Consider the following 1334-nt stretch of genomic DNA (forward strand, 5'->3'; position numbering starts at 1 on the left):
TATCATGGAGGTGAGCACACAATGATATGATTTTTGGTTCTTTGATGCCTGATAACTGATCCCTTGGGCAACTTGTGATCACACAGGCTGATGTGTTCTTCCATGTGAGCAATTGGGCTCATTTTTACAAAAGAAGAATACACTTCCCTTTCCCAGGGAACTGTGCACACAGAGAAAACATGTGGATGAGACTCCCTGCAGAATACTGTGCCAAAGAACACGTGGATCCCTGCCCCACGTCTTGTCTCCTTCCTTTGGGGATAAATTCAGATGGAAAGGGTAATGTTGCTAAGTTTTCATGACATTACTACAAACCAGAACACTGCTAGTTTCCATCGTTCTTCTTGCTGGCTGCTGTAAGGAGCGTTTGTGGGGTGGCTGTGTTCCACAAGGGCCCAGTCTGATCGTCTGGAATGGAGCGTTGTTCGTTCACAGACTCCAGGGCAGTTTGTTTAAGAGAAGGAGATGACACATCCGCTGAAGTGGGAGTTACTGCGGCAGAAACTGAAAGGCAATGGCAGGGTCTGCACTGTCCCAGCAGGGATGACCTCACCCTGGCTTCACCTAAGGAGACCTAACCGAGAGGGCAGTATTGGAACAAAGCAGTCTGGAAACATGCATAGGCATTTCACCAGGTAGACAGGGGCTAGGGAGGGGGCAGAGGTTCTTTGTGAAAAGAAAATGACAAGTTTGAAACCGCCTAAAGCCCAAACCAGCTTGAACCAGTCGCTGCCGGGTCAATTCCAATGGATGATGGCCAAGCCCCCTCCGGTGAGTGTTCAGCACTAGGGCCTTCCTGTGAGGTGCTCTCTGGTTAGCAGTCACACACGTACCCCTCTGTGCCATCCAGGGGCTCCTTTAAAACACACTAGCCATCCTGAACACCCCAGGACCCCACGGCCCCCGACACGGAGGTGTGCGCTTTGCCTGCCTTGTGGAGCCCCACCCCACCCCTGCCCCTGCCCACAACTGCGTTCTACATTTTGGGAACATCATTTCTTCTTCAACCCTAAAGCCGCTGATATTCAGAGCGCATGTGTGCCAACGTGTTTATCTTGCAACCAAAGTTCTGCTCAGAGAAATAAAATAAGCTGCCCTAAGCTGAATGGGATCTGTAGCGTAGAACCAGGCCCAGGGCCCAGATTTTCTGACTCGCAGCCAAAAGCTCCCTGCAATATAACATGACAGGTGTCAGTATGTGTTGTATTCTGCCTAATATTTCAACTATAGAGAAATATCGGTAGTGGGCGCCAGCAATGCTTACTTTCCCTGCAGTCCCTGCAACCCTTGCTGTTGTGTGACATTGAGTTAATCCCAACATCGCATCCATCCGG

The sequence above is a fragment of the Echinops telfairi genome, unplaced genomic scaffold, assembly GCF_000313985.2.
Source record: "Echinops telfairi isolate 266 unplaced genomic scaffold, ASM31398v2 ScPeMD7_1;HRSCAF=3_0, whole genome shotgun sequence".
NCBI lineage: Eukaryota > Metazoa > Chordata > Mammalia > Afrosoricida > Tenrecidae > Echinops > Echinops telfairi.